Source organism: Calliphora vicina, chromosome 2 (genome assembly GCF_958450345.1).
Source record: "Calliphora vicina chromosome 2, idCalVici1.1, whole genome shotgun sequence".
Lineage (NCBI taxonomy): Eukaryota > Metazoa > Arthropoda > Insecta > Diptera > Calliphoridae > Calliphora > Calliphora vicina.
Genome location: NC_088781.1, coordinates 54,778,301 through 54,787,535, shown reverse-complemented (window position 1 = coordinate 54,787,535; position 9,235 = coordinate 54,778,301). Strand labels below are relative to the sequence as shown.

The following is a 9,235-nucleotide window of genomic DNA, read 5'->3' as shown; positions in this document are numbered from 1 at the left end:
AAACAACATGGATTTTGTTTTTGTAAAAATATTTCCTAGAGGTCAAGCAGCTGACGGCAAAAATCTAAAACGGGACTGAAAATAAATGAAGACATGAAATTTACGCATTTTATTTATATTATTCGGCTGCTCCGAAACTTATATATCCTTCACCAAATTATATTTCAAAATAAAATTTTTAAATATTTTTAGGTAAACAAAATTTTTTTTCAGTTGTTTTTTTAATTTTTTTGAAAATTTTTTTTTTAAATTTTTTAAATTTTAAAAAACTTTTATGTTTTTTTTTAATATTTAGCGAAAAAAACTTTTGTTGAAAAAAAAAATTCGGGTTAAAAAATATTTTTTCCGATTTTGACCCATTGTAGGTCCAACTTACTATGTGTTATATACGTCGTTGCAAAGGTCTTTGAAATATCTATCATTAGCTATCTATATTGTCTATATTAATGACTTAGTCAAAAATAGGTCAAAAATCGAGGTTGTCCTGGTTTTTTCCTTATATCTCAGCCATTTGTGGACCGATTTTCTCGATTTTAAATAGCAACCGAGCAATTTTTTCTCGAAACTCAAACTGCCAAAACTAATACAAAATCAAATACGTTGGCATCACTGTTCAGAAATATATAATACATAAAAATACAACTCTCGACAATGAAATAGTAAATACTACACAAAAATGCAAGTGTGCCAATGCATGATGTCGGTAATGTCGTGCATCAGTGTGTTGGAAAAGGTTAAACGAGACACAATAAACATTTTATAAAGACCACGAATTAACAGCAATTACCTTTACCGTTAAAATACCATTAGCGAAATAATATATGGGGAATTTCATGTCAAGTGAACCAACTTTTGAAATCGATGTCTTCCGATCGGGATGAAATTTGCACCAAGGTTAGCTCTATTGGATAGTAACTCAGACACAATTTTTCAATAACATCGGTCGAGAACTCTCTGAGTTATAGGGGGTAAAATTTTGACAATTTGGTCAAACAGGGGTTTTTTCTTATCCATGTAACTTATTACCTATTGTTCTTAGCAAAATGTGTCCCAAATAGTATAGATAGCTATTTCTTCGATCTTTCGAAAAAAAATATTAAAAAAAAAAAAAAAAAAATTTTTAATATTTTTTTTCCGAAATCAAAAACTTTTTTGACTTTTTTTTTAAATTTTTTCTCTTTTTTTTTTTTTTTTTTTTTTTTTTTTTCTTAAAATAAAGTTTAGATATTTTCCTTGAACACCTACTTGGTCGCTTAGTGGGATGCGAGTGGGATATCTATCAAAATAAATATTTTGTAACTCAAAACATACAATTTTTGACTTTTTTTGCAAAATCAAAAACTTTGTTGACTTTTTTTTTTCAAAATGGACCCTTTTTTAATCTTTTTTTTTAGGTCAAACAAAAGCTTAGATATTATCCTTGAAGACCCTTTTGGTCGCTTAGTGGGATGCGAGTGGGATATCTATCAAAATAAATATTTTTTAACTCAAGACTTACAATTTTTGACTTTTTTTTTTGCAAATACGATTTTTTTCCAAATGGGCCCTTTTTTTAAAATTTTTTTTGTAGTCAAAAAAAAGCTTAGGTCCATTCCTTTAAGATATTTTTAGTCCCTTAGTGGGATGCGAGTGGGATATCTATCAAAATAAATATTTTGTAACAATTTTTTAATTTTTTTTTGCAAAATCGAAATTTTTTTCCAATATGGGACTTTTTTTAAAAAATTTTTTTTTGCTCAAAAGAAAGCTTAGGTCTTTTCCTTTAAGACCTATTTTGTCACTTAGGAAGATGTGAGTAGGATATCTATTAAAATAAAAATGTTGTAACTCAAGACATTCAATTATTGACTTTTTTTTTGCAAATTCGAATTTTTTTTCAAAATGGGCCCTTTTTTTAAAAATTTTTTTTTAGTCAAAAGAAAGCTTAGGTCCATTCCTTTAAGATATTTTAGGTCCCTTAGTGGGATACGAGTGGGATATCTATCAAAATAAATATTTTGTAACTCAAGATATACAATTTTTGATTTTTTGGCAAAATCAAAAACTTTTTTGACTTTTTTTTAAAATGGGCCCTTTTTGTAATTTTTTTTTTTGCTATAAAGAAAGCTTAGGCCTATTCCTTTAAGATGGTTTTGATCGCTTAGTGGGATGCGAGTGGGATATATATCAAAATAAATGTTTTGTAACTCAAGACATACAATTTTTGTGTTAAAACATTTATTTTGATAGATATCCCACTCGCATCCCACTAAGGGACTAAAAATATCTTAAAGGAATGGACCTAGGCTTTCTTTTGAGCAAAAAAAAAAATTAAAAAAGGGCCCATATTGGAAAAAAATTTTGATTTTGCAAAAAAAAATTAAAAAATTGTATGTCTTGCGTTACAAAATATTTATTTTGATAGATATCCCACTCGCATCCCACTAAGGGACTAAAAATATCTTAAAGGAATGGACCTAAGCTTTCTTTTGACTACAAAAAAAATTTTAAAAAAGGGCCCATTTGGAAAAAAAATCGTATTTGCAAAAAAAAAAGTCAAAAATTGTAAGTCTTGAGTTAAAAAATATTTATTTTGATAGATATCCCACTCGCATCCCACTAAGCGACCAAAAGGGTCTTCAAGGATAATATCTAAGCTTTTGTTTGACCTAAAAAAAAGATTAAAAAATGGTCCATTTTGAAAAAAAAAAGTCAACAAAGTTTTTGATTTTGCAAAAAAAGTCAAAAATTTTATGTTTTGAGTTACAAAATATTTATTTTGATAGATATCCCACTCGCATCCCACTAAGCGACCAAGTAGGTGTTCAAGGAAAATATCTAAACTTTATTTTAAGAAAAAAAAAAAAAAAAAAAAAAAAAAAATTTTAAAAAAAAGTCAAAAAAGTTTTTGATTTCGGAAAAAAAATATTAAAAATTTTTTATTTTTTTTTTTAAATATTTTTTTTCGAAAGATCGAAGAAATAGCTATCTATACTATTTGGGACACATTTTGCTAAGAACAATAGGTAATAAGTTACATGGATAAGAAAAAACCCCTGTTTGACCAAATTGTCAAAATTTTACCCCCTATAACTCAGAGAGTTCTCGACCGATGTTGTTGAAAAATTGTGTCTGAGTTACTATCCAATAGAGCTAACCTTGGTGCAAATTTCATCCCGATCGGAAGACATCGATTTCAAAAGTTGGTACACTTGACATGAAATGCCCCATATAAATAACGAGATTGGCTACGGTTTCAAAACAGTTAAAATGTAACATTAATGATAATTTTTATTATTTATATTTTATTATTAGGCTGTCATTCGAATAAAAATTATACGAATAATCGAGGAAAAAATTAATTTTTTATTCTATGAATAACATTTTTAAATTAAAAAAAAAATAGAAAATTATTTGGTCAATTACACTGTGCTAGTTGAAAAAACTGCCAAGCGGGGCACCCGGTGGGTTAAACTAATTTGGGTACGCTGAATTCAGTGGTGATAACCGTTTGTTTAGGGTAGCTTGTATTTTCGAGATATACTGTTATTTTGAAAATAGAAAAGGTTGCACAACATATATTCCCGTAGCTCAAAACCGGTTCAGTTTATTGAATAAAATGAAAAACCGAAATTCCGCAATGAAATTACCTTTAATAAAGGATGTTTTTAATCTTCGCAGTCGTTTTAGAAATATGTATAATTGTTTTTGGCAAACAAAAATTTTTTTTAGCAAAATTTCGAAATTTCTGTTTTTTAAAACGACATGAAAAATTGGAAAATAAAGTTACGCTAAGCGTATAGAAAATAAAGTTCCAAACCAAACAATCTATAAATGATTAAAATCTGTCCACAATTTATGATTTTATAAACAAAAAATGAAGCAAATATCCCCTAATAACATTTTAACATTTTTTTCCCATATTTTTACAAAAAATCTTCTATAAATTTTTTAATTCTTAAAAATTGTATACATTTTTGAAAAGAAGACACAATTTCGTAAACGTTGATATATAATATATATATATATCTTTTCCACTAGTCAAATTTATGGATTCAAACCCAACAACAAACAGACAATTTACAGAATCTTGGCGTTTTTTAAAAACGGCACTGCATTGCCCAATATTGCATTACTAAACATGGAAGATCATTGCACGATGTAGCTAATTACTACGAGTTATGTTTCTTATCTTTTGTGAATAATTTGGAACTTCGTTCTCTATACGTGTAATAAAAACTTAACAGCGTATATGCATTTTCCAATTTTTATCTTTCTAAAAATTTCGAAATCTTTCTAAAAATTTTTTTTTTGCCAAATAAAAATTTATATTTCTAAAACAACTGCGAATATTAAAAAGTGTTAAGCCTTATTTAAATGCAATTTTATTACGGAATTTCGGTTTTTTCAGTTTGTTCAATAAAATAAACCGTTTTTGAATTATGCGAATATATGTTGTGCAACCTCTCCATTTTCGAAATAACGGTATATCTCGAAAATACGAGCTAACCTAAAAAAACGGTTAGCACCACTGAATTCAGCGTCAATTAACTATCAAAAAAAACTATCTCACTGAAGTGGGGCACCTCGGTTATATCAACAATTAAAAATGATGTCAAATTTACCTAACTTGTTCTGCTTTTTTGCTAATAACGGATCCAACTCTTTCCCGATTTTCTTGAAATATCTTGTTTTTAATTAAGAAATTTTTAATATACCTAAGGTGCCCCACTTTGAGGCATTGTGGCTCGCCCTCCCTTGGTGTTATAAACCCAAATTCAGAGCTTAAACTTACCAACGCCTCCTCTATATATCGGGTTATTCGTTTAGAATTTACAAATTTATTTCCACTTTTTTCAGTTCCCTCACTGTTCGACGTGGGCTGCGCAGTGGCGCGCGGCCGAATGTTGCCACCAGAGTTGTAAACTTTTTAATTTCAAAAAGCACTCAATGTTGAACATACTTTATTTCAGAGTTGTATAAAACAGTATGCAATACCATTTTAGTACTACTTCGTTGTAAAAATGTAGTATAGTTAAGAAAAGTATATTCAATTCAGTTTGTTCCCCTCAGCAATGTACTAAGTAAAAGGGGCAATGAAAATTTTATTTAATTCCAGTTTGCGAAAGATATTTGTGGTGAATGGTGAAGTAAACTAACTAAAATTATAGCTCCGTACTAAAGACTGAGTGTGCGTGTGTGTGAATAACAAATGTTCGTCTAAGAAAAAAACAAAATTGTTAATTTTACTTTAACAACCAACTTGATACTCATTTAATTAATTTTGTACAAGCCTTTGCTAACGAAAAAAAATCAATACTCTGGTTTTCTTAAGAACAGATTTAAGAAATTAACTAAATGTATAAAAAAAGTGATAACAAATTAAAAAGAAAAAGGAAATGAATGCAAGAAGAAGAAATCTATAAAAAAGTAAAATAAAATACTCAACAATTCGGGAACCCTTTGAAAAATTGTAACAAAATGTTAATTGATTATTAGAAAAAATTGTAAGGAAAATTTCTTAATAAAGTGCTAAAAAAAAGATACACTTAAATATATTTATTTATATATCAATGTCGTTTCTTATGATTTCTTAAGTGGTGGTGGCATGAATAATAAAAAAAGAAAAAACAACAAAAAAATAAGATGTGTATGGGGAAACAACAAATTTTTGTTGAACCTCCCTCCTCTTAGTAACCCACTAAATAAACAATAGCAACAACAACAACGAATAATGGTCATACAATGTATTATTTAATTTAGTTTGTTGATAAAATAATTCATTCAATTTCATTATTTCTTTTTAAAATTAATAGCAGTAATAATTTGGGTTTTAGTTTACCCATTTTATTACAAAAAACTTAAACATTGCAACAAGCAAAAAATAAAACAACAACAACCTTAAACATACAAGAAAATCATAAAGAAAGGAGACAACAAAAACATAATAATACAGAAATATCAAATGTGCGTTTTTTTCGTATTCGATTTTGTTTTCAGCTATTTTTCTAATGTTTGCCTTGGCTATTTCTTAAGTTGTTGATAGTTGCTGTTTTTTTTTATTTTTTTTTTAATTTTTCATTTATTCGTGTGTTTATCTAATTCGGGTTGTGTCGGTGTACGACAAATACCGACAAGTGATTATTATGCTTGACCGTGGTCCAGCAGCTAACGTCATTAAAAATAAAACAACAACATTAATAATTTCAGCAACAACAAGTACATAATTTTCTTATAAGTAACCGCTATTAAATCTCGTTTAACTTACTGTCTCCATCCTTGTCTTACAACAGGTGAGTTTTGTTTTTCTTTGCTCTACTCTAAATTATTTTTGTCTCTTTGATTTCAATGTCTGTTTTTTTCTCCTTTTTACAATTAATAGTTTACAAAAAAAGTTCAATTGACCTTAATACTGTCAATATGCATGTCAAAATTTTGTTAGTTTGTTATTTTTGTTTTTTTTTGCAAATCATTTCTCAATACACACGTTTTATTGTTGTTGTTGTATTTATGACAATTCATTCAATATAGTAAATTCATTCATTGATTTTCTTTAGTTCGTTGTGGTGTTGTTGTTGTTGATATTGTCTTTTGTTTGGTTAGCTCTTGTTTTAACAATAAATATCAACTATTCTTTTCATTGGCTGTTTCATCATATTGCAGGTAGTAGTTACTGATAAAGTATTAAAACAATTGGTTGAAATTTTGTAACCAACCACTTACAAAGTAATACAAATAAATATATTTTACCAACTTAAAATAATTCGTTTGAAGGTTAATAACAGTAGTGCATAACAAGTGTATACTTATATTAGAGTGGTATATTTCAATACATATAGGAAAAAAACTTAAGTTCTAAGATTTTCAACTACCAGCTGTATCATAGAAGCGAAAGTCTTAATGATGGATGCCAAACGGAACTGGTATTCAGAATTCCGGGATTTTTAAAATTACATTCCCGGGATGCATGATTTTTTCTGTATCTTGTGAGTTCTAGTCTAAATAAGCTGTAGTGCAAGTTAGAGTCAAATCAAACAATTATAGGACAAGAATGTAGAATTAACTAATTGGATTAACGGAAAAATTAGCTGAACTAATTGTAGAACAGAATATAAGATTACGAATATGTTTGTGTATGAAATTAATTATGAATTTGTAATAAAAAGATGTCGAGATCTCATTATCTACAATTTGCTCGAATCAATCTTGAGAATTGGTTGGGTATTCCATGTATTCCCGCCAAAAAAGAGCCTGCAATCAATCTAGATTTTATATGGTATTAAAAATCATTTCTCTCACATGCTTATCACAAGGAATTAACGAACTCTTATTTCAGTTAGATCAGAGAGAGATAGACAATTCAGTCTTCGCCGCAATCTACGATATCTTCTCTACAAGAGTAAAAATATTTTTCCAAACATCTGCATTTTGTAAGCCCCCCTTGAGAAATTCAAGTGGTGGTTAGACAAGAAATGATACCGAAAAAGGAAACCTGTTTGTTAATCATTTGAAGAAAGTATTTACCTCGAACACATCAAATGAAACTATTGAGTTACCACATGTTGTATCCCATTTTGGAGCAGCCGTACCCCCACGTTTTGAGATTCGAGAGATCGAAAAGGCTATTGTTGATTTAATCAAGAAACCACCTGGTATTGACAAAATCAGTAACAAAATGCTTATGGAGCTACCAATAAAAATAATCCTTTTTATTTTTAATGCTATATTACGCCTTGAATATTATCCTCGAGAATGGAAGGTTTCACTTGTTACCATGATACCTAAGCCGGGAAAAGATCACACAAAAGTAGAATCATACAGCCTGTTATCTAATATATCAAAGCTATTTGAGGAGATACTCATGAACAAGTTGTACCCGATGTTAGTTGAAAACAATTGTATTCCCGATCATCAATTTGGATTTAGAAGAAAACATAGTACTATCGTACAAACCCATAGACTTGTAAATATTGTAAGAAAAGCGTTTGAGGAAATGAAATATTGTTCCGCTCTCTTCATTGATATTTATCAAGCATTTGATGACGGTTTAATATATAAATTGACTCAAAATTTATCCACAAACACACATAAACTATTGGAAAGCTATTTAACTGGTCGAACATTTAAGTTTAAAGAAGGTGACTTTTTAAGCACTCCGCAACCCATTGAAGCTGGCGTCCCCCAAGGCAGTATCCTGGGACCCTTTTTATATTTGATATATTCGTCTGATATGCCAACTAACAATCGCACTCATACATCAACATTTGCTGATGATACTGCTATTCTAAGACTCTTTTTACACTAGGCAATTTAGTTGCGCAAGTCTCTTGTCCAACAACAAAACTGGATGCAAAATTTTCTTCTCCTTAACCCGTTATTACCTCTGGCATCTACAAACAGAAAAGATTTGCACAACTAAATTGCCTAGTGTGAAAAGGGTCTAAGCGTTCACGAAAACACATATTTGAATTAGAAAAATGTACACATATAACATTTACATTGCGTAGAGAATCATGACCCCAAACATATCAATAACCAAACAATAACTCAACAATTGGAAGATAAATACCTCGGAATACATCTCGATCGTCGCCTTAATTGGAAAAGAGATATAGATGCAAAGTTGACCCAAATGAAATTGAAATCAATTCAAATTAATTGGCTTATTGGCAGAAACTCTACGCTTAGTTTAGATTGTAAACTTCTACTTTATAACATGATCATAAAACCGATATGGTGTTATGGCATTCAGCTATGGGACACGGCCTCAGCGTCAAATGTAGAAAAGATCCAAAGACGCCATAACAAGTTTCTAAGAATGATCACAGTTGCCCCTTAATATATCAAAAACGCGAATATACACAAAGATCTAAACGTGCCTCTTGTAAAAACTGAAAAATATTTAAAAAAAAACTTGAAATTCACCCAGGCAACATATTTGATAACCGTTTGTTAAATACTGAAAACCTTAGGTACTTTTTTGTTGATCACTTATTTATGTTAACGACTTCATGAGCTTTGCGGAGTGGTAAACAATAATCCACAATTTCTTACTGCATGCACATGAACCACCCGAACATTTTGGTTGTCCCTTTAATAGCATTTTTACCTCATCAACACTCGCCACTGTAATGTGGTCATCTTTGTTGATTATCTTTGAGTGATATCCAGTTAGGCTTCCTACTTTCTGGGACTTTTTCCTTTCCCGGGAAGAAATAAAAAAATCATTTCATTCCTGAATATTGTAAGAGGAGAG

At 29.5% G+C, this 9,235-nt stretch overlaps 1 protein-coding gene across 2 annotated transcripts in view; it reads left to right on the top strand.

Moving 5' to 3' along the window:
• Positions 1–5,051: 5,051 nt before the first annotated feature.
• The window catches only part of LOC135950931 (uncharacterized), a 65,023-nt gene continuing 60,839 nt past the window's right edge, over positions 5,052–9,235 (top strand). The window contains exons 1-2 of one of the 2 annotated variants that reach the window (XM_065500460.1): positions 5,052–5,486; positions 6,118–6,272. The gene's annotated coding sequence lies outside the window, so the exon portion shown is untranslated. The remainder of the gene's footprint in view (positions 5,487–6,117; positions 6,273–9,235) is intronic. The other variant, XM_065500461.1, reaches the window with a different exon arrangement.